At 39.4% G+C, this 25,062-nt stretch overlaps 1 long non-coding RNA gene across 1 annotated transcript in view; it reads left to right on the forward strand.

Moving 5' to 3' along the window:
* The first annotated feature begins 9,502 nt into the window (after nt 1-9,502).
* LOC120527599 overlaps nt 9,503-25,062 on the forward strand; it is a 98,609-nt gene continuing 83,049 nt past the window's right edge. The window contains exons 1-2 of the long non-coding RNA XR_005633379.1: nt 9,503-9,578; nt 18,310-18,430. This is a non-coding gene — a long non-coding RNA (uncharacterized LOC120527599). The remainder of the gene's footprint in view (nt 9,579-18,309; nt 18,431-25,062) is intronic.

Here is a 25,062-nt window from a genome sequence, read left to right on the forward strand (position 1 = left end):
AGCTGGGATCAACTCAATCTTACCGAAATTGCACATGTGGTGAACCAGCTGAGGGTTGGGAATGCTGCAGGGATTTGTGGTATCCGGGGCGAACTTCTCCAGGATGGTGGTAAGGCTGTCCTCCTTGCGTTGCAAGCAATCCTTGCTTCCATTTGGGAAACTTGCGTCATCCCAACTGACTGGAAAACTTGGACTTATCATCCCTAACTGGAAGAGGAAGGGTGATCGCCTGGATTACAGCAACTACAGGGGGATATAACACTGCTCTCGGTGCCAGGTAAGGTCCTTGCTAGGGTCGTTCTCAATAGGATCTTTGATGACTTGCTTAGCTACCAGCACCCGGAGCAGTCTGGTTTTACACCTAAGAAGTCCTAACCACATCCAGGTACTGGGGGCTCTCAATGAGCACAAACGCGAATATCAGCAGAGTTTCTTTGCAGCCTTTGTTGATTTTCACAAAGTGTTTGACTCGGTTAATCAAGCTGCCTTGTGGGACATACTTGAGACTTTGTGGGATCCCCCCAAAGTTGCTGGATATTATGGCTGGCGTCCTGTACACTGGTACTGTGAGTACTGTGCAGAGTGGAGGCAGAACCTCTATGTTTTTCCCAGATGATTCTGGGGTTCTTCAGAGTTATTTTCCTTCTCCTACTCTGTTCAGCAGCTGTAGGGCATCTGTTGGCAAAAATAGATTCACAGATCTTGACTTTGCTGATGATGCTGTGATCTTCGCTGAGTCAATGGAGGCTCTGATTGGAGCTCTTTCAAGAGACTGAGCAAGGAGTCTGAGTTTCTGGGCTTGTGAGTGTCCTGAATAAAAACCAAGATTCAGGCCTTTAAAGACCTCTTGGGGACAGCCATCAGCAGTGTGTCTGTCTGCGGTGAGAATGTCGATCTTGTCGAGAGGTTTACTTACCTTGGCAGTGACATTCGTGTCTCTGGTGACTCTTCCTATGAAGTCAGTAGACGGATTGGAAGAGCATTGGGGGGTCATGAAGTTGCTGGAAAGGGGTGCTCCTGATATTTATGCAAAAGGACAAAGGTTCAAGTCTTTAGAGTCCTGGTGCTTCCTGTCTTGCTATAAGATTGCGAGACATGGACGCTATCCAGTGACCTGAGATAAAGACTGGACACCTTTGCTATTGTGTCTCTCCGGAAAATCCTTGGGTACCACTGGTTTGACTTTGTGTCGAATGAGCGGTTGCTCATGGAGTTCCGATTGAAGCCCGTTACCTGCACTGTGAGGGAGCGTCAGTTACAGTACTTATGGCCATGTGGCGAGATTATTCGAGGGTGATCCAGCAAAGGATCCTCATTGTTGGGGACCTGAGATGCTGGACCAGGCCAAAAGGGACATCCACGTAACATCTGGCTGTGGCAGATAGAGGGCCATTTCTGGAGGGTGGGACTGGACTGTGTGTCTGCCTTTGGGGGTTGCCAACCGTAATCCCAAGCAATTTTGTCGTCTGGTGGGTATGGCAACGCGCTGTACCAGTGCATGCTCCCAAACCTGACCTGACCTGTTCTAAAATGTGTGAAGTTTTCTATCATATAGAAGGAGAAACATAAAAACAAGGATACACACCCACAGGACAAATAATACAGCCAACCAACCAATCAATCTATATATATAAAAGTCAATGTGTGTATGTACAGTATATTCCAGCATCACTTCCGAACAGCTGGAGCGATTTTCATGAAACTTGGCAAACATGTTCCTCATTGGTCGACTAGAAATACTGTAGGGTGAAATCAACACTATCCCACCCCCTTCTGGGTAGGGTGGGGGATGATCTTGCGGTGTTGTGTGCATGTTATCATCCAGTTGACACTCGGAATGACCACCAGAGAGTGAACTGCAGGCAACTGCCAGCATTCTTTATGTTTGAGCGCCATCGCGCCCATGTTGCTTTTGAAATTAAATAGAGTTCTACGTGTGGAAGTGTGTGTGTGTCTGTCCGGCCCGGAAGTGAGACATAGAGTCAGGGTGAGGGCTCCAGCTCAGAGGATACGCAAGCGAGGCCAGTACACCAGCAAAAAGGAAACCTCCTAAGAAAGACAGTCGTTTAGTTGCTAATGCACAAACGATGCGAGCACTTCGGCAACATGAATCCTTCTAGCAGAGAGATGCCCAGAGTAATTCTGATGATTTAAATACTTTCTAGGATCCCGTGTATATATCAGGTGACTGCCAGCATTCTTTATTTTTCAGCACCACCGTGTCCCTGTTGCTTTTCGAATTAAATACAGTTGGCCGGTTCCGAGCATCAACTGGATGATAACATACATACAACACCGCAAGACAAGCACATTAGTGAGTTTTTCTCAAACAATTAAAAAAAAAACTTTATATTCCTCCCGGGCAAGACTGGGTATTTCAGCTAGTATGTAAATAAAAATAAATAAATAAATAATTATAAACAAACAAATAAATAAATGTATATTGTTCAGATATTTAAAAACATTTTTTAAATACAATTAATGAGAGCCCCAGGAGGAAGCACTGAATTGCCTGACAGTAGTGGGCAGACTCCCAAAGGTGCTTTTTAGCACACCTCTGGCTAAAAGTGCTCCAAGAGAGGGGATGGAGGGTATTTTTCACGCTGGCAACCAATTTTGCCATCATCCTCTTTCCCACGACAGCTTCCAGTGTATCCTGGGTTCTCCCTGTGATGATGCAGGTCTTCCTGATAAGTTGGTTCAGGCATTGTGCTTCTTTTGAGCTCAGGCTCCTTCCCCAGGAAACCACAGTGCAGAACACCACACTGGCTACTACGGAGAACATTTCCAGCATCTTGCTGCACACATCTCCTTAGCAAGTACTGTACAGTCTGCTCTGGCCCTTCTCGTATAGTGCCACTGAGTTGTCAGACCCGTCCAGTTTTTTGTTTATATGGACCCCCATGTCCACATCCTCCCCCTGAATGGTGACAGCTCTCAGAAATTCATAGGCACACCTCAAGTCCACCACCAGCTCTTTCTTCTAGCTGATGTTGAGTTGCAGGTGGTCTTACACCAACCTTTCTGTACTTTGACTCATCTCCATTATTAGTGCAGCGTATGATGAACAAGTCATCAGAAAATTTCTGTAGATTTGACTAACAGTATTATTCTTTACATTTTTCAATTTACAAACAACCATAACATCTGTGGTAAAATATATATATATATATATATATATATATATATATATATATATATATATATATATATATATATATATATATATATAATATTGTATAACTTGGGGAAAAATTATGACAGTGCAGTGAAAGAATACAACTTTGATATTGATATTTTCCAGGTTTAATGTTTTCCTGAAACAGATAAGACATTCTCTCTGCTTTTTCCAGGACTGTGACCCTGACAAGGAGAAGCAAGTTTAGATTGTGTTTCTGGTCTACACAATTACATCTTTGTCTATAATTGTGTTTTCATTTTTAGAAGGTACAAAATGGAGGAAAAGAGCAACAAAGTAGTCTGGCATTACTCTTTTGGGTTACTGCACTGTTGTCAGGCATTTGTTTTCATGTTGGCTACAATAAGACTTTCTTATTATCTTATCATCTGACCCCACAGTTCAGTAAATCAAATCCCTGCCCTTTTGTGTTGTTATTAAACTGCAGTTCTAGTTTAGTCCTATATTACCTCAGTCACCTTTCCATTGAAGAATAAATAACTGACTCAACAAATCCAAACTTGGTGAGACAGAACAAGATTCTCATCATGAGTTTAAGAAATATTGCATGGTATCTCAACATCAAGAGCTCAACTGCACAATTCCAATGACAGCTAATGTAATTCAGTATAATGTGTTTATATCTAGCGCAGTTCCTATCGATATGCTCAATGTGACATACTTACAAATACATTTATTCATCTATCCATTTTCTAACCCAGCTATGCAGCTTAGGGTCCCTGGGTGTCAATGCCTACCCTGGCAGCCTCAGGCACAAGGTGGGAGCCAACCCACCTTGGATGGCTACAAATTTACCATAGGGCAATTTATAAATATATTCTAACTAAAAATAAAACAATCTCATATATTATAAGAAAACATTTTTTTCTTTTATCTTTTACAAAGGAGTTTTAGTTCAAACAAATTTAACTTGATGGATGTGTCTCTGCTTGTTTCTGAAACTTCTTTGGTTTTTATGTTCACACACTCATATTTAGCTACAGTTGTTTTTTAATATACACAATAATGTTAAAGAAAAACCTACACTATGTACATACAGTATTATATAAATGTATTCAAAGATTACAACTATTATTACTATTATGTGTGATGTAGTGGTCAGCACTATTGCTTCACAGATTCAGCATTCTGGGTTTGAATCCCATGCCTAATAATTGTCTGCATGGATTTGCATGTTCTCTTTAGGTCTCTTTGTGGGTTTTTTCCCAAATTTCCAAAGACATGAGTCTCTTTAGTAAATACAGTCTGCTCTGGCCCTTCTTATACAGCACCATTGTGTTATTAGGTTAGGCAGTGACTGTAAACTGGCTAAGCTGTGCGTATAAAACTTTTATTAGTACATGTGTAGATTTTACAGTATATACTAGCTGTGTAAGCCCGTGCTGTAAAAAGCCCAGGCTCCTAGAAACCATGGATTCTGGGACTTCTATCAATCAATCACATCGCTTATGCATTAGTGGCTAAGCGAGGTTCTCTTTCCTCGGCGGTTTGTTTTGCCAATGTTCTCACCTCCGTTGTCTATCTGCAGGTAAGCAAGTTTCTCTCTCCTCTGAGGTTTCATTTTGCCAATGTGCTCATCTCACATGTGTGTTAAAGGCTAAGCAAGTTTCTCTTTTCTCGGCGCTTTCACTTTGGCAACAAAGTCGCTTGCTTTGAGCTTCATGCTGTAGCCTCACACTTCTGGGAGACACAAACAGAGACACGCACTTCCACACATACACATTTATATAAGATTACATGAAGGCTTTCTGTTGGCACTTCTACATTATGCTTTGTAGTTTTGTTATATGTCTGCTTGCATTCTATATTAACTATACTGTGTTTTTAAGTAGAGTATAGCATATTAGGTGTTTTTAATGAAAGTGTACTTTATAAGAATAAACTGAACTGAACTGGTGAGGGCATATCTTAGAAGATGTAATTTCTCGAAGCATAATGGAACACTTTTTTTCTTCTTAAACCAGTGTGGGCGTTAGAATATCTCGCAGCAAACACTATCCATGGCAGTAAAGATGTGCTGCCAGTTTCCCACAGTCACAGAAGTACTTCAGCATATACTAGTGCTCTTGTTTTTAAAGCAAATGTACACTCATTTCCACAAATAATCAGATACTTATTAATGTTTACATGATGGTAGCATACAAACTGGATTTAAACTACAGATACATTCTTATTAATGACACAACTATTGGACACCTGCATTCTGAACTGGGATCTATAGGAATTTCAGATGCATTAATATTATCCAGAACATGAACAAATTTGGTTTAGCTCACATAATTTATTAGAAAACTCAATTTGCATGTCATTCTACAAATGATGTGGGTATAGACAATTGATGAATCTGTAATGTTTTGAGTCAGGCATTAGTAGCTAATATGGCTCACTACTTGTATTTATGCAGACGGCTGCAGTGTATGAAACTGTATATTGACATTCTGCTCACAATGGGACAGTGATTACTATGTACAAGTTAGTGTGTTGAACAAAAGAACAAAGCTTACATTGTCTTCACACTATAAAATACACTAAATAAAACAGCTTAGTTACCTTTACTGCTTTGCTTTCATTTTTATTCTTGCAATGTAAATCACAACATTAAACGTTTATTCCTCATTTTTAAAGTATATATTCAAACCATGTACTGTAGTTGGAGAAGAGCACTCACTTATGTTAGGTATCTTCCCTTTAACCCTTATTGCCTTACTTTCCTTTCTCTCATTTAAATAGTCAGTCTTCTTTTCAGATCCTCTCATGCCATCCTATGTAAACTTCATCGTATCTCTATTATTTTTTCTGAATAAAATTCTTGATGGCATTGTTTCCATCCATCTATCCATCTTTTCTTCTAAATATACAATATTGGCATTTTTCCACCTTGTGTTCTGTCATCACTCTCCCCTTGTATCACCAATGATCTCTTCTGAAATGCTAACATAGGGGTGTACTCGGCTGCTCATTGTTCTTATGCTCAGTACTGCCTTTGACAGCGTTGACAACCACAACATCCTGATGCAGCCTAAGGCGATTGTTGGTCTGATTCAAATCAGCTACTCCTGGATTTATTCCAAACTACTTATGACCTGCTTTTTTGTTTAGTAATGTGTATCCTTTATCTGGAAATGTGCCATTCACCCTTCTGTAGCATCAATAATGATTTTCCGTCCAGTAACCCTTTTAATATTTGGGGTTCCATATGGTAGCCTGATAGTCCAGTATGCTGTCTGGTAGCCCTGCATTACTGTATATAAGGGATGGAGGCCTGCCTGAAACTTTTTACTGCAATGTTTATTTGTAACATTTTACCACAATATAAACACAACTTGCATCTTGGAAGAGAATATTTTAGTAAATAGATGACTTTTAAAGGATTATGTCATGTTGAAACATTGGCTTTTTCCAATGTACACAAAATATTTTATCAAAAGTGAACTGAAATACTACATTATTAGTGCATTCTCAAATTTGTTTTTCAGGCCTAATTTAGACCCCACCATTTAGTTTTTTCTCTCAGAATAACCATGACTTTGACCTTCAGGGTTATGCTTAGGTGTAATATGTCCTCAGCAGTGTCCTACACCTTTAGCTGGCCATAGGTATTTGTTAAATCTTGCAGGCTGATTAGTACAGTAAACAATCAAATGTTACTGCACTTTCAACACTAAAATTTGTATGGCCTGAAAACAAAGGAGCATTTTTTAACACGTGGTTTCTGGATGCTCTCTGTATAAAGCATTCTCTGACTTGTTTGTAATGTTACCCTCTCCCTGCAGTCATCTCTCCTTTGCAGAGTATCCTCCATATATAATCAACAAATAAAGTTGTTGCAGTATTAGAAACATTATTTTCCATTTGTTTTTGTCATCATACTGCTTGTTTTCATGATTTGTTTCAGTTGTAACTAGAACTTTGCTCGCCCACCCCTGGGTTTGGTTTACTGGATATACAATTTAAAGAGATTGACTTTTTCATGGGAATTGTTATATATGCATTATTTTCACTTTTACTTGAAAACTTTTGTAAAAACAATACTTGTCCTTTATTTCCGGCCCTGGGCGTGGTTAAATCTCTTTCTCGCAGGATGTACTGTATGACGTTGCTCGTATTGTGAAGGGGGGCGGCTGAACACACACTAAGGAGATGCTGTCAGATCAGCCTCTGTCTTTCTGCTGCTCCTGCTGGCGAGCTGCATTTTCTGCTTGTCACGCTGCACGTCGATCATTTAAAAGCCTGTACAGTAGCTGTCCTTTTGCCACTTTGTGTCTCTGCCACTCGCATTGTGAAGGGGAGGGTTAGCTGAACGCACATTAAGGAGAAGTGGTAGGATCATCTGCTGGCTTGTTCCTGCTGCTGCTGGGCAAGCAGCACTTTCTGCTTGTCACTTGTTGTTTTATGAGCTGGGAGCACATGAGTGTGTCTGCCAAAAGCATTCCATCAACTGCTTGGTTAGATGTCTGTGAACTTGTTTTAAATGTTGCCTCACTGCCCTGTGTCGCATGACGTTAAAGTGTCTCTTGCGGGACGTCAAATAGTCTTCCGAGAAGATCATGTCTCGTCTCTCTAGTCTGCTTCCCAAGATTTTTTTTTTATAATAGAGAGATTGGTATTCAAATAGTAGTGGAATAGTTTGTCTTCTCTACTCTTTTTTTTTTAAATCCATAACAAAAAATGCTTTAATTATTCCCATATATTTAAGATGTGATAAATGATGAGAGGATATGATTGAATTTTGGCATTCGTGCCCTCATTGCCCCAGTTGCTACAAAGTTTATGCTGTTGTTTCTCTTGTATCCTTTATTAGCTTGCTACTTGCTATATTGCTTACTAGTCTGGGTGTATGTGTTAGATGGTGGTAAGGACAGTCTGGAGCTATAAGGAGCTGTCTTAAAAAGTGCTACCTGAATTAAGATCGCATATAAAGAATTGGGTTTTTGTTTTTATCAAGTTGTTTTTGATTTGGAAAATATTGCATGGACCAAAGATCCAAAACATCAGGTAGTCCACCAGGCTTTGTGAGTCTCTACTTTGGTTGTCTGGAAATAAAAACTGGTAGTCCTGGGTGTCAGGACTACAGATTTGTCCACCATGTGTTAGGTACATACGTGCATGTCTTTTTATCTTTGTTCATCCATTTTCTAACCTGCTAAAAAACACTGGATATAATGCAGGAATTGACCTGCATGTGTATGTGTGTGTGTGTGTATATACATATTGTACATATACACACACACACATATACATAAATATATATATGTATATACAGTATATCTATGACTCACTCATCACGAAATCTCCCGAACCATGAGGACTTGGGACTTGAAATTTAGGTTACCCTCGGCCCATAGATGCTCGCTAAGAAACGGTTTTAAAAATTTCTTTAGACCCGTTTGTATGTCTGTCCACTTTTCACGAGAGAACTACTTAACAGATTTACATCTGTTTTTTTCTATAATTTGCTTGAACATTCCGTTGATTTTGCGTCTTCCTTATCGCACTAAGTATCATAGTTCGCTTGTGGTACCGATTTATTAGAGCGAATCCAAGAGCGATCATTGGGCTGCAAGAAGGGGGAGGGGCTAGAGGAGCGTAGAATCTACAGATTACGAGTAGGGACTCTAAACACTACAGAGTACAAAGCGATAGTTTATCACGTGATTTCTCGCCAAAGTTGCAGGATGTGGTAAAGCATAACCTCCGTCAAAACACCGTGCATGCGTGCCGAGTTAAAATTATCGTGGTGATGAGATACATTCAAAAAAGTGAACCAGCTGAAACCAGGGACAAGACGGGAACATGTTTCTGAGTGGGGACAGTTGTCCGAAAAAGGGGACTGTCCCCGGAAAACGGGGACGGATGGTCACTTTAACTTAAAGGATTTAGATCTTTTTTTCTATAATTTGCTTGAACATTCCGGTTGATTTTGCGACATCTCTCATTGCACTAACAATCATAGTTCGCTTGCAGGAGCGAAATACTTGCGCTAATCCAAGGCATGGATTACATGGCTGCGGGCCGAGGGAAGGCGCTAGTGTGGCGTCAGGAGTAGAGAGCTGGGCGGGGCCTGTTTATATATATATAAAGCACAAGCCGCTATTTTTTGGTATACTAAAGAATGATTTATACCACCACACCACAGAGTCTAAATACAACCCCAAAAGGCATGATGTACCTGTTATACACGGGGAACAAATCTTCAGCCAATCCTGCGACACGCTGCTCCCTTACGCCAATCGTGACCGACCCAGGTGCCTTCCGCACAGGTGCTCCACTCAGTTCTTGCAAGACATGTGTTAAATAGGGCTAGCAGCCTCGCGTGCACGCAAGCTAGCTTGAGCACAACCTGGCGCGCTCCTTCGAAGAGCTGATAGGCACTACAAATGTAAGTTACTTTTTCTTGGGCATCCCCTTCTCACACTAATGCATGCAGTAACTGAACGCTCCGCACTTTTCTGTTTGCTAACCGCGGGGTTAAAGAGACGCACGCCTTTATGACGTGGTACCCACAGCGTCCTCCAACAGGCCCGACCTGTCGGCAGCACCCCCCTGCGTAGGGTTGCCAGATTAGAAAATTACAAATACGGGACACTCTTAAGATCTCTCTTTATTTTACTATATATATATATATATATATATATATATATATATATATATATATATATATATATATATACTATAAATTACTACTATATTGTAATCTTTTTAGTTAGCCAATAAAAGGTGTCATTTTGCTTGGCTTTTCTCTACATTCATCATGGCTAACACGGTATAACACCCTAGTACTATTACTATATATATACATTTATACATGCCACCTACACACCCAGACCAATATATTATATAAAAGTAGAGACATAAGTTAAAAACATGAAGCAAAGATTTTAATGGGTTATGAGGAAAACAAAAGTAAAATCATTTGAAAATTATTTAATACAAGCTAAAAAAAATATGTAAAAGTGAATTCATTTGAAAATATTTATTTAATGCAGACAACAGAGAAATATTATTATTATTATTATTATTTAATACAGGCAGTTAGAAAAAAAGTGGGCCATGGCAAGTAGCAACAACACACTTTGTTGACCCCTGTATGTTGCAATGCTGATACAGAACTGCACAGCAGCATGGCTGAAGAGCAAAACGGTAATAGTGTCGCTGTCCTCGGCCAACCATATCAACTGAACAAGTTGCAAACAGGCAGTAAACACTAGTTTCCTCATTACATTTGGATTTATTTTCATCAAGAGAATCTAAGAAAAGATATTATAATTATAAAGTTACAACTAAGTAGCGTAAGAAGGTGGTAAAAATGTATTTTTATTGCAAAATTTGAAAATGAACTAAATACGGAACATTTGGGTGTCCCTGAAAGGTCAGTATGGGACAGGGGACCAAGTGGTCAAATATGGTACATGTCCTGTATATAAGGGACGTCTGGCAACCCTATCCCTGCGTAAACAAAGTTTAAAAAAAAAAAAAAATTTTTGTGAAATGCACTCCCGTACTTCAGCAATTAAAACGGCCAAGTACTTTTTCTTTTTTGCTCCGTGAAAGACAACTTTACCCTATTCATAAGACCTTTTTCGTTTAAGTTGTAAATGCCTGGTAGGCAGTTTACCACAAGCGAGCACACGCTCACAGTACAGACAATTTAATATTGCCAGTTCAACACCTGCAGGTCTTTAAAGTAGGAAAAAATGGATTATAAAGAAATGTTGAAGATGAGGTTTCAACACAAAAACCTCAGAGTGTGGAGGGGAATGAAGACTATTACTGGCCATAAAAAAGAGGAGCCAGGTAACAGTAGTGGGTGAGGACAAAGCCAATGAGTTTAACCTGTTTTTTAATGGCTGTGACATGGTGTCCAGCACTGGCTAAGTGTCACAGAATGGGTCATCTGTTCCCTCTGCCACCATTGCAGAGGCAGATTTTGCTACTTAATGTTGCTACACCCCAGACATTGGTGCTGCACCATCTGCTACACCAGGTCCCACTCCCCTACTCTTCACAGCAAATGAGGTGAGAGCTGAGGAGACTAAGCCCTGGAAAAGCAGCTGGTCTGAATGGTGGGTGTCTCAGACTGCTTAAGGAGTGTACAGATCAACATGCTGAGCATCTACAGATATTGTGCAACATGAGTCTTCAAGGTGGGAGGGTCCCTGCTCTGTGGTAAATGTCATGTGCTGGTTCCTAAAGTTGGGTAACCAACTGATTAAATGACTACAGACTACAGACCTAACATCACAAATCATGAAGACACTGGAATGGCTGCTTCTGCATTACCTCAGACCACAAGTCCAGCATGCCCTGGATCCCCTACAGTTTACATACCAGGAGTACGGTGGTTTTGAGGATGCAGTCTCCCACAAGCTATGCCAGACCCATTTCTTTTTGGATGAATCGGGTGGTTATGTGAAGATTATGTTCTTTGACTTATCAAGTGCATTCAACACCATCCAACCCTCTTTCCCAACGATAAACTGAAGAGGATGAGTGTGGACTCCACCTTCACCTCCTGGATTCATAACTACCTGAATGGATGACCACAGTTTGTCAAATTGGGGAACTGTGTCTCCGGGACGTTATTAAGCAATGTTGGGCCCCATGAGGGACTGTTTTGGCTGCATTCCTGTTCACATTATACACAGAAGACTTTAAATACAAGTAGGATTTTTGCCACATTCAGAAGTACTCTGATGTTATAGCTATTGTGGAATGTATAAGGAATGGGCAGGAAGGGGAATAGAGGGATCTGATTGGAGCTTTCAGTGACTGGAGAAATAACTGGTTTTGAACACAACAAAGACCAAGGAGATGATTGTAGATCTTTGCAGGTCTAAGCCCCCCCCTTTCAGCCTTTTAACATCTGAGTGAAGGGCATTGAGGTGGTGCGGACTTATAAATATCTTGGTGTCCACCTTGATGACAGACTGGACTGGTCTCTGAACACTGATGTCCTCTAGAGCAAGGAGCAGAGCACACTCTTTTTCCTGAGAAGACTCCAATCATTTAGCATATGTAGTGAAATGTTGTCTTTGTTCTACCAGACAGTTGTTGCTAGTGACCTCTTCTTTGCTGCCCTGTGTTGGGAAGGCAGTATGACGGATAAGAACATGTAGAAGCTTGACAAGCTGGGGAAGAAGGCCAGCTCAGTGATGGGTATTACTGTGGACTCGCAGGAAATTGTGAAGGAAAGGTGTATATGGAAGAAGGTACAGGCCATCCTTGACAATCGCAGTCAACCTCTCCACAACATTTTGACAGGTCAGAGAAGTAAGCGTAGCAGTTGTATTCTCTCACTGCACTGTAGACCAGAACACGTTTGTTCCTACTGCTGTGAGATTTTATAACTCCTTTGTAAACAGAAGTAATTTATGACCTGGTCACTACTCTGTCCTCCCACACTGTAACAAATGATCTTCTTCTTCTTCTTCTATTTTTACTTCTGTGTCACGTTGATGCATTAGACACCTTAATTTACCTGAGGGGATGAATAAAGTACCTTTCTGTCTATCTATCTCTCTACCTTTTGGACTGTGGAAGGAAACTGCATTGGTCCATTGTCCAGCGTGAAGAAGAAACTGACGAGCATTAAGTGCAATTTACGGATAGCAGGATGTAGCAAGCTAACATCCGTTACTGTTCGTTCTGCTAATGCTAACGTTTACCTTTTCAGTATTCAGTTTTATGTATTTGCTTTAAATGAATTACCTCAATTTTTCTAATACATAATTTAAACTTATAAAGTTCCACTGTACTTCCTTAATTTTGGATTGACGTCATAATCTGAAGTGGATAAAGTTGGAATTGAGAGACTTGTCCATACTTTGCAAGTAGGAATTTCAAGTTCTTGGCACATTTTCTTTCTGTTTTTTGAGTCAGATGTCGTAAATTACAAGTTCCAAGATCTAGTCGACGGCAGCAAAATTTATGGAACAGCGTGAAGTATGTTATGTTCTGCATTTGTCAGTCAATGATTGGAGGCAGTAGTCTGTCATTCTCATTATTACTTCATGAATGATTTTGAAGGCGAATACTCTTAGAATTATATTTACAGGCAAGATCTCTTTGTGCTTTCTGTTTAAATTAATCCAGATAGTACAGATGGCTGGTGCATGACTGCAATGCACTTAAACATATTTTGAAGTTTACCGTTGTGTGTACATAGTGTAATGCAATTCTTACTTGCATTGGTCTCTCGTGTTAGTAACAATTATGCTATCTCAACAACAGACCAAAAAAAAAGAGAGACAATGAATACAACGTACATTAAATGTACTGTACAACTATCAGCCATAACATTCAGACAACTGACTGGTGAAGTGAGTAACATTGATTATCTTGAAATGATGGTACCTGTCAAGTAGTGGGATATATTAGGCAGCAAGAGAGTAGTCCGTTCTTTAAGGTGATCTGTTGGATGCAGGAAAAATGGGAAAGCTTAAGGATCTGAACGACTTTGACAAGGGCTATATTGTAATGGCTAGACGACTGGGTCAGAGCATCTTCAAAATGGCAGGTCTTTTGGGGTGTTCCCAGTATGCAGTCATTTTATACCTGACAAAAGTGGTCTAAGGATGGACAACCAGTGAATTGCTGACGGGGTCATGGGCCTCAAAGGCACTCTGATGCATGTGTGGAGCGAAGACTAGCCCATCCAGCACAATCCCACAGAAGAACTACTTTCTTCTTAATGCTGGCCTGAGAGTTGTCAGAGCCCACAGTGCACCACAGCTTACTGTGTAGCTATAGATCAGTCATAGTGCCTATGCTGACCTCTTTCCACTGTCAAAAGCACCTACAATGAGCGTGTGAGCCTCAGAACTGGACTATAGATGATGGCCTGTTCTGACAAATCAAATTTTCTTTTAGATCTTGTGGCCATTCTGGCACATTTGCTTCATTTACCTGGGGAAGAGATGACAGCAGGATGTACTGTGGGAAGAATGTAAGCTGGCGAAGGCAATGTGATGCTCTAGGCAATCTTCTGCTGGAAAATCTTGGGTCCTGGCATTTATGTGGATGTTACTTTGACAGGTACCATATCCCTAAAAGTTTTGCAGACCACTTACACCCCTTCATGGCAACAGTATTTCCTGATGGCATTGGCCTCTTTCACCAGGGTAATGCACTCTGCCACGGTGCAAAAATCGTTCAGGAATGGTTTGAGGAACATGACAATGTGCTCAAGGTGTTGAATTTGTCTTCAGATTTCCTAGATCTCAATCCAGTCACTTGTGTGTGGGATGTGTTGGAGAAACAAGCTTGATCCATGGAGGATCCCACCTTGCAACTTAACCACCGGATACCTTCAGAGGTCTTGCAGAGTCCATGCTGGGTCAGAGCTGGTGCGTTTAATGTTGTGGGTATTGGTGTATACTGTATAATTCCAAGAAAACAATCCTGTATTTGTTAATATAAATTGCGATTGAGTAGCCTTGTGACCTATGGATAATAAACTTTGTCTGAATTTACAAGTGAAAATCAGTGGAAAAGTTAGTAGATGTCCTGAACAGAAGGCACCTTGGTGCTGGCAATATTCTGTTGCAGCTTCACAACCCTCTGCAGTGTTTTGTTGTCATAGAAGGATGTAATGCTTTCAGAGACTATGGGCTCTTTTGTTTATCCATAGGAATTAGTTAGCACTTAAAAATTTGTGTTTTCTTTTAGACATCTGAGTCAGTAAAGACATGGGCGAGCCTTCTTAACAACAACCATCATGTGTTGTGCGCACTATAGGATGACTGATGTTGACTCCAAGTGTTGTAAAGCTGCTAAACCACTCCACTGCATTTCTTCTGATGTACAGTAGATGTACCTGTGGTCTGGTCTGCTTTAGAGGTCGGCACGGTATTGATTTTTCAGTCCCACTCCTAAACAGTCCCATCATACACCATAGTTTTTTCCTTGTCCCAGTTGGTTCCAATAAAATCTCATCCTCTTCTCCCATGCCTGCCTAAGGTACCATTCCACTTTCAACTACATTCCTGCTTTTCTTAATAAAAAGACTAATTAATAAAGGGTGATCAAATGTCTTCTTTTTGCAAACTATGTCATCTTTTTTGGGATTTTAAAAAGTATGACGGATATATACATTTATAATATCTGAAATTGTCCGGGTTTTTTTTCTTGATCATTACTTAGTGTGTAAACAAACAGGAGACCTCCACATTTTGTCTGGTCCATGTGTGACAAGTACAATATATGCTTTGTGGTCAGTGTGACTCGCATGCAGCACAGGGTTTGTTTACAGGACACATGACAGTTTGACTCAGGACTGCTATTTAAAACCAACTGATTAGTACAAAAGGTGCCCAAAAAACAAAAATGCACATCTTCAGACAAGTTAAATAATAATAGTAATACTCCTACCTTTCTACTAGGCTATAACAAGTAGGAAGCTAAATGTGCAATCAGGAGGGCTGACATCTGCGACTTGAAGTTCACGTTGACTTTGAAGAGCACAAAACTGGTTTTAAGAAAATTGGTTATCAGCAAAAGTGACAGACAACTTGGTGACATGGCTTCATTATATTTCCGAAAGTTAAAAAAGAAATCATTAATTTTAAAATAGCATGTTTTTGTGTTTTTTCATTTTTTGTTGTTATTGAAGAGAAATAGCAAGCCTACAAGTCCTTGAAAAGCTTAATAAGTAATTGAATATAAATGAAGTTGTTTAAAATGAATGAATTATTTTTATTGGAAACAATAGTAAAGATCCAGTTTATATGAAGGCATGTATGAAGTTTTATTATATCTCTGCTCCTGCTCCTTCTGTTTGAAAAACAAAATCTGGTCAACTTAAGAGACAGATATACCTGCTCTGACGTGTGTGCTGCTAGACAAGCATTTGTCATCACAAAGCATTTCCTAAAGCAAAGAAGATTTCTCTTTTTGCTTTTCATAAATTCAATAAAATGGAAACAAAAAAGATTTCTCTTCATATTGTGACTTACTAAACCTCACAGACCAGTGGACAGAGGTATAAAGAAACAAGAGCAACAAAAGTAAATAAATGCTTACAAAGCATTGTGAAATGTGGCTTTTGCATTTCAAATCCCTGATATCTAACAGATTCATACAGGGTTGGAAACAAGAACTTGTATTCTGGAGTCTTGAAAATTATAAATATAGAGCTTAGGAGCTGAGTTGTACATTATGGTTCAGCATTGTACAAAAGGTTAGTATAATTATATCTGGTGTGTTTTAGGATAAGATTTTTACCAGCATGATGATTCCAGTTGAAGCACAGTGTATTTTAAATCTGTTATAGGAAGTTCTTTTGAAGTACAGTAATGACCAAATGTTTTGCGAATGACACAAATATTAATTTTCACAAAGTTTGCTGCCTCATATTTTATGATGGCAATTTGCATATACTCCAGAATGTTATGAAGAATGATCAGATGAATTGCAATTAATTGCAAAGTCCCTCATTGCCATGAAAATGAACTTAATCCCAAAAACCCCATTTCCACTGCTGTTTTGAAGAAGGCTTCAGGGTGCCCAAGAAAGTCCAGCAAGCACCAGGCCAGTCTCCTAAAGTTGATTCAGCTGCAGGATCGGGGCACCACCAGTGCAGAGCTTGGTCAGGAATGGCAGCAGGCAGGTGTGCGTGCATCTGTAAGGACAGTGAGGCAAAGACTTTTGGGGAATGGTCTGGTCTCAAGAAGGGCAGCAAAGAAGTTACTTCTCTCCAAGAAAAATATCAGGGACAGACTGATATTCTGTTCAGTACAGAAATTGGACTGCCGAGGACTAGGGTGAAGTCATTTTCTCTGATCAGTCCCCTTTTTCCGATTGCTTTGGGTATCCAGAAAAAAGATTGTCCAGAGAAGAAAAGATGAGTGCTACCATCATTCCTGTGTCATGCCAACAGTAAAGTATCCTGAGACCATCATGTGTGGGGTTGCTTCTCAGCCAAGGGAGTGGGCTCTCTCACAATTTTGCCTAAGAACACAGACACGAATAAAGAATGGTACCAAAACATCCTCCGAGAGCAACTTCTGCCAACCATTCAAGAACAGTTTGGTGAAGTACAATGCCTTTTCCAACATGAGGGAGCACCATGCCATAAGGCAAAAATGATAACTAAGTGGCCAGGGGATCAAAACATTATGGGTCCATGGCCAGGAAACTCCCCAGACCTTAATCCCATTGACAACATGTGGTCAATCCTCAAGAGGCGGGTGGACAAACAAAAACCCACAAATCCCTGACAAACTCCAGGCATTGATTATGCAAGAATGGGCTACCATCAGTCAGGATTTGGCCCAGAAGTTGATTGACAGCATGCCAGGGCGAATTGCAGATGTCTTGAAAAAGAAGGGCCAACACTACAAATATTAACTCTTTGCATAAATTTAATGTAATTGTCAAAAGCCTTTGAAACTTTATGAAATGCTTGTAATTGTACTTCAGTATACCATAGAAACATCTGACAAAAAGATCTAAAAACAATGAAACAGTAAACTTTATGAAAATCAGTATTTGTGTTATTCTCCAAACTTTTGGCCACGACTGTAGTATAACCATTATGAAATGCAAACTGTCCTGATTTTAAAAGATATTTATAATATTTGTTTGTTTTCATTTTGTTTTGGCGTATTCTTATTTTGCCGTTTTGCTGTTGTGATGCTGAGGGTTCATCGGTATATGACTCATGCGCTGCATGATGTGAAATCATAGCATTCAGCTGTTTAAGCACAAACTGTGTGTAATTTGGCCTCCAAAGTTTTTTTTATAATAAAGAAAAGACTCTGCTGTTGTAATTGCTTCAAAATCTTTAAAAGCTTACAGTATTTTCATATTTTAACTTAGCTATTTTAACAACATAGGATGTTTTATTTTGCCCTTGGAACAAGTTTGCCAGCCTTACTAGTGTGACATTGTCATAATCACTATGTACTGTATTTACAAACATGAACAAAACAGATGTTTAACATACTACAACTCTACCGGCAATTTATTAATGCTTATTTTAGACAATGATTTGTAAAAAGGCAACATTTGCAAGTCATGTAAAAACTACTAAATATACAAAGATACAGTACAGTACTTATTTTATAGAAAAGGAGTACAGTCGTTTTATGTAAATGATTTTGTGGTTGCAGGATATCCTGTTATGCTGTAACATATTGTGAACATTCAAAAGTGATCCAAGAAAGAGAGAGCCAGAAGCTGCAACATGCTCCAATCCCAGTGTAACCATGCAAGGTCTCCCTCACTCTTGGTGTAAGTGCAGTTGAATTATTTGCATAATCTCTTAAATCAAGAATTCTGCCTTTCTTAAGATCATGAGTAGTGTTATGTACTAATAATAACTAATACCTGGTACTGGAACACTACTGCTACAGTTTAGTGTGGGGCCCAGTTCTAATGGGGAGATGGGTTTTGGTAATCTACCAAGAACAAGAAAGTACAAATCTTGCCATAAACTATTATTCCTGAGAAATTACTTAAGTGTTCGCCAATGAAAGGAGAAGTATATGCATATCAAATGTCATTTTACTAGATTGTGGAATTAACTCTCACCAAGTTCTTTAATTGTTAGTGGTACTTTGGTACAGTTAATCCCAGTTTTGTCATGTCAGTTCATTGCTAATTTAGGTCTTTTGGACTGAGTAGAAAAGTAGTGGAGAGAAAGAAAAAGCTGCCTTTTTCTTATTGAGTCAAAATAGTTATTGTTATTAACTTTTAATTTACACTTTACGGTATTCTTGTAATAATGAAACAATCAAAGTTTTGTGTTGAAAATAAATGCCTAACTAAAACTAAATTATTCTAGCATTTACACTTTACACTTGTAAGTGCAGCACAGATGGTCCTGATATACTCTTTGTACTTCAGGAACACAAATATGTGTGTGTGTGTGTGTACGTCTATCTGTTTTTAAAAGTGCCTTACATACTATCTATTTTTAATCTGAAAAGAAGGCGAGTAGTAACCAAAGGATGGCTCATCTTGAAACCATCCGAAGGAGACTTGGAGTACATCTTGCAACACTGCGTATGAGATCACAGCAAAACGATGCTGAATACCTAAAGGCCACCATCCCCAATACGCAAAGTCTGAAACTGATTGGCTCTGGTATGTTCCCTTCGTGCCAGAGACTTGGTGCTGCAATCAAAATACAGAACAATTCATGGCCTGTCAGCTGAACACAAACAAAGACACATCTGATACACATTATGCACAGAGGAGCAGTTTGCTCCAGGCTTTAGAATCTAAAATTCAGTAAGTAAGAAAACTTGACACTATCATTTTATGAATTTAAAGAGAAAGAACACTTTTTTAAAATATTTAGAAAACAGAATGTTCTTATTTTTGCATCTCATCTCAAGGCTTTATTTAAGACATTTTTAGAAGTTTTTCTACTGTCCATCCATCCATTATCCAACTGGATTCACAAATTTAATTTGCAATGAGCATTGATTTGCAGAATTGTAATTGATAAAAACTGTCCAATGTAGAAAATGCCATGTTAAAGTCAGTGAAAATAACATTCCTGGTTCGGAAAAGGATTGATACAATGTTGTTGCAAAATATGGCCGTAGGGATTAGGTTACTTGTCACTACAAAGTAAGGGCTTGAGGAAAAATAGTTGAAGACAAAAACTTATAGTGAATTAAAGATAATAGCACAGTACTATAAACAAGAGCAAGCCTTCAGTGATATGCAGCCCAAATATAATGCAACATAATCTAATGCATCATGAGAGGATGGAAATGGCTTCAGGAATTAATAGTGTTAATAGAAGAGACAGGGAAGTAGAGCAAGTGGCATCATCCCCATCATAAATAGTCAAAGCCTAACAGACTTGTCTCTGAAATGTGGGACAAAAGCGGAAATGTGCGTACACACAAAAAAAAATCCAGATGCATAAATCTGTGCGAACACCAACTTCCATGTTCTTCCGCTACATAAAATCCTGGTCAGCGTGAAAAGTAACGCATGTGCACACGTCTGCTGTCCTGCCCCGTCTCCTCCCAGAATTACACCTCTTTGAATATGCAAATCAATATAAATAGCCCTTAAGCTCAGCGTTCTGTGAAAAGGCAATAGCTAAAGCACGGGGGGAAATAGAAGAATTTCAGCGAATACCAAGTGGATACAAGGAAAAACGTACTTTTGTACTTTGTGGTATAAACAACAAAAGGAAGTTTATTGAATGACATAGAGTGTCGGAGAAACTCGAAAGCTCAAGTTCACAAAGTCGCACAGTGCCCGAAATAAAAAAAGAAGTTGTTACATATCAAAGTCACCATGAAAAGGTGAGTTGTAGCCCACCATCTGAGTGTCATATGAAAGCTTATTAGGGTACAAAGAAAAAAATAGGCACACAGTGGGGGGAAAAAAGCAGAAAATGTCAACTTTAATCTCTAAATTTCCACTTTAATTACGTAGTTTATTTTGTCATTAAAGTAGAACATCATAAACTTCATCTTAAAATCGTTTAATTTACTAGTTTCTCAAATCCCATCGTAATTAATGTAGCATGTTAAATGCTTTGTTTTGTTTTTGATCTTCTATGTGCTCTGTGTGTGAATCACTACGTGCTTCTTAAACCAGCTTTCTCTTCCTCTGACAGGACACAGAATCCATTACATTCGTGATATTCTAGCTCAAAATCTTGAAGTCAGAACCTGAAAACTGTATTTTTCTGCTATGAAAGTCAATAAAAGCTTCCTGTGAGATAAGGCCATCACTTTGGGTGTATCGTCTGTAGGTTTTAGCTTCTTTTTTTCTTTCGGTGGTGACTTGACTAGTGAGGTTTGGATACTATCCAGTGATCTGAGATGAAGACTGAACTGCTTTGGTACTGTGGCTCTTTGGAGAATCCCTGGATACCATTGGTTTGACTTTGTGTCCAAATGAGCTCTTGCTCATGGAGTCCCAAATGAGGTACATTTCCTCCATTGTGAGGGAGCATCAGTTACAGTACTTCAGCCATGTGCTGTGAAAACTTGAGGGTAATCAGGCTCGCAGGAGCATCATTGTTAAGGACCTGTGCAGTTGGACCAGGCCAAAGGGTCACCCACGTAACACCTGGCTGTGGCAGATAGATGGTCATATCCGCAGGGTGGGACCCCAAGGTTTTTTCGTCATTTGGAGGGTGCGGCAATGCGCTGTACCAGTGTATGCTCCCCAACCTGACCTGGCCTGTGGTGAATTCATATGACAGCATATTCCATCCATAATAATCATGATAATAACAATTTTGTGTTACAGACTGAAATATGTTGCAAGACCCTCCATCCATTTGTTTTTTTGCACACAGAGATTATTCATTTTGCTGTTTATGGTCACAGAATGCTTTCTTAGTTCTTGAAATATGGGGAAGAGTGAGATGCCAAAGTGCTTGCTAAAACTTCAGGAATAGTACATGTCAAGTGTGTGATACTCAAAGGCAAACATCCAATTTTGTAGGTGGATCAAGTAGATGATTGTCCAGAGGAGATTACCTTAACTGCAAGCTATTGGCAGTTAGTTAGAAGCACTGGGGTGGTGTCCTTGGGGGTGTCCTTTTTCAAATGAAAAAGTAGAGACTTTAGGTTAGGCAAAAAATTATATTTTTTCAGATATTACTTTTTTGATGGTGCTCTTCTGAAACTTTAATTGTATTATACTCTGGCAGGACTAGTGTAGGGAAGGGAATTGACTGCACTTGTACTTGCTGCAGCAGTTTCAAGTCATGCCCTTCATAGTAATATGTCAAAAGGAAAATATAATGAGCACCTGTGAGAGCTAGGTAAGCAATCGCGAACTAGATAATAAATGGCAATATGAAGCACACACCTCTCTTGCAGCTCTCTTCTGTTGCTGAACATTGTAATCTCCTTGCAAAATGTATTTTAATTTGTCAGAAAAATACTGTACATACCTATGGAACTCTTAGATATTAAATATTAGATATATTTTTTTGTGAAGTATTATCTCTTGTTCTACTCCAGACTGGAAAAGGATTACTACAGAAATAATGAATATAATATTGAATTACATGTTCTGAAAACAGATGAGTTGTATAAAATAAAATAACAAACTAGATAAATAACTGCGCGGCACGATGGCACAGTGGGTAGCGCTGCTGCTGCGCAGTTAGGAGACCTGGGTTCGCTTCCTGGGTCCTCCGTGCATGGAGTTTGCATGTTCTCCCCATGTCTGCATGGGTTTCCTCCCACAGTCCAAAGACATGCAGGTTAGGTGTATTGACGATCCTAAATTGTCCCTAATGTGTGCTTGGTGTGTGGGGGTGTGTACCCTGCGGTGGGCTGGCGCCCTGCCCAGGGTTTGTTCCTGCCTTGCACCCTGTGTTGGCTAGAATTGGCTCCACCAGACCCCCGTGACCCTGTGTTAGGATATAGCGGGTTGGATAATGGATGGATGGATAAAAAACTGAAGAGTAATTACAAATATAGAAACTCCAGAAGTGCAGGAGACACCCAAATATGGAACTGAATAAAGATAGCAATGTGGAAATGGAAATTGGCTGCATATTATATACATCAATAAATTGAATTAATAACCAATTACAGATAACTAAGACATAAACAAATACATTAATTATAGCTGAATACCTATTAAATTAAAAATAGTAAATGTCTGCTATGCTGTTATATGCCACATTTATAAAGATAAAACTTCACCTCAACCACTGCAACAAACATGTTACAAACCCCAACACCATATATACTGTATAAATATATCATAAATTATAATCTCCAAATTACAATAGGCTGTTTAAATGTAGAGATGAATAAAAATATAAAGGTGTAAACCAGTATAGATTATAAACAGTAGGCTAATTATCTGGGCATATCGATCAAATGCTCCCCAGCAAAAAAAGAATAAGAAAAGATGTGATATCATGAGAATCTTATTCATATCCCTTTAATAGTTTTAGCAATTTAGGGAAGTACCACACACTCAGTTAAAAAAGGGGAATCTTGTAAGGCAGTTAGTAGCGTTTCTTGATTCATGGTGTACACTGTTTAAAATTGATCACAATTCTATTTTTCAAAGCTTAGAAACAAACTGTAATCTGTGACTCAAGGATATGGCATTTCATTTACTTTCGATATCGAGAAGGAGCCATTTTCATTTAAACACCCTCTCTAAGTGTTTCCCCAGTCTTAATTCGAATACAAATGTCTGTAGATGACATCTAATAAACATTGACAAGCCTCTTCAAAGACTCTGTCTTCCACACAGTGTAATGTCTTCATTTAAAGGCTGTGGTTGAGTGAGGAAACATACTCTAAGTCCACTCAATAAATTTTGGGGTTTCAACCCGGTCATCCCTGTTTACTTCAAACAAAAATTAAACAAGAAGTACAAGTGCTCTAAGGTGCAAAAGGCAGTGAAAAGAAACCCAAAAATGGGGAAAGCCAAATATGGGCTTCAAGGTCAGAACTCCTTCTGGAGTGTCAGGTATGCAGGAGCTTTGCCCTATAGTATGCTCTGCTCACAGAGTAATGGGTAATTCCGTCAGCCTTGTAATTTATAGATGGGAGACTGGAATTGGCAGAGTCAGGTGTCCTCACTGGGCATCTCTTTGAGAATAGGAGAAAACATGGGATTGTACCATATACCTTAGAGGAGTGTTGAGGATGATCCACCAATGCGCATACAAGACAAGGCATATTCTTTTTTGGGACACCACATATTCTCTCTCTTTCTTACAGATCCACACGCACAAAAAAGACACAGACAGTTTTGCTTATAATGTACACAAAAATAAGACTGTGTCTTTATGTAACAGCTTCTTTGACCAGCTAGGCTACTGCATGAAGTTCCAGAAATTTGAGTCATATGGATGGTATTCCCCTTAATGAATGCTTTGAGGGAGTGACAGTGGCAGATTTTTATGATCAATAGAGAGTTGGTTAATGATCCTATAGCAGAGCAATAGTGGTTTAACCCACCTTAGATCAGTTGGATGCTGCTGACCACCTTCAGACCAGCCATGGTTCATATAAAATAGCACAGCCTCTGCACATATGGCATTTGATCTGATATATTGATGCAGGCTGTCCATTAAGTACAATAAATCTGATGCAGGACTGATAGCCTTTAGAATCACTCATTTGCCTGACACTGCTGTTGTACTGATACAACTGGAAAGGTGTTTCCTACTCCTATTAGGTACATGTGCTTTCTGCCTGTGGCAATAGACTAGCCTCTATTTTATAATTACAAGAAGTCTCTTTGGGAGCATGGTGATAAATTACTTCTAAATATCTTGACATGCAGACTTGCTTCCTTTCACAGATTGCAATCAAAGAATCAAAATTCAGTCAATGCCAGTCACTGCTGTGCAGCAGTGCATGCTGGAATGATAGTATGCTTGTGCAACATAGACATTCACAGGGCCCCCAATTTTACTTATGGTAAGGAAGACTGTAAAGGCAAATTATGTACCTGTCATCTGTTACTGACGGCAAAAGCATAATGAGAGTGTCAGTAACAGAATATATATTTTTAGCTAAAGACTTTGCTTTCAGTTGAGTGACACACTACACCTTCTCATTTAAATTCCCAGGCTCTTGCAGAAATTAAAGAAAATAATACGGTGTGGGTGATTAAACTCAAAGGATTATAATATAAATGTGAAAATACAGCTTCATTTTCTACCACCAGCAGACCATAATTGTGGCTATTCTTTATCAGCTATCAAATCTTTACCTTCCAGTGTACATTATGGACAGGTCTGTCAGCATTGTCTATCTGGCATTCGTTCTCTCGATAGTGCAGACAAAGAGAGAGTTTCTCTCTGTCGTTGGCTGGCATTCTTACCCTTATGAAAACTGGAGCTAGTGACAGACAGCTTGGTTTAACGGATGAGGAGTTGGGCCATTCTTCGCCCC

This window comes from Polypterus senegalus, chromosome 4 (genome assembly GCF_016835505.1).
Source record: "Polypterus senegalus isolate Bchr_013 chromosome 4, ASM1683550v1, whole genome shotgun sequence".
Classification (NCBI taxonomy): Eukaryota; Metazoa; Chordata; class Cladistia; order Polypteriformes; family Polypteridae; genus Polypterus; species Polypterus senegalus.